This window comes from Sapajus apella, unplaced genomic scaffold (assembly GCF_009761245.1).
Source record: "Sapajus apella isolate SASKATOON/1434 unplaced genomic scaffold, GSC_monkey_1.0 scaffold533, whole genome shotgun sequence".
In the NCBI taxonomy this organism is placed as follows: domain Eukaryota; kingdom Metazoa; phylum Chordata; class Mammalia; order Primates; family Cebidae; genus Sapajus; species Sapajus apella.
Genome location: NW_022437462.1, coordinates 37,075 through 37,500, shown reverse-complemented (window position 1 = coordinate 37,500; position 426 = coordinate 37,075).

Genomic DNA, 426 nt, shown 5'->3' with positions numbered 1-426 from the left:
ACATAGTTGATTAGGTTTCTTCCAAACAAAAGGGTTTTTTTTTTTTTTTTTAATTGAGTTTCACTGTGTCTCCCAGGCTGGAGTGCAGCGAAGCTGTCGCAGCTCACTGAAACCTCCGCCTCTGAAGTTCAGGCAATTCTCCGGCCTCAGCCTCCCAAGTTGCTGGGATTACAGGTGCCCACTGCCAGGCCTGGCTAATTTTTTTTTGCATTGTTAGTAGCAGGGGGTTTAACCGTGTTGGCTAGATTTATCTGGAATTCCTGACCTCAAGCGATCTGCCTGCCTTGGTCTACAAAAGTGCTGGGATTGCAGACTGAGCCACAGCCCCCAGCAATTCACTTTTATCGTAATGTAAGAATTTAATCTAAGGACACTCCTGGCCTCCCCACTTCAGAAGGTTTTTTCCTCCTGCTCCTCGTGCTCCAG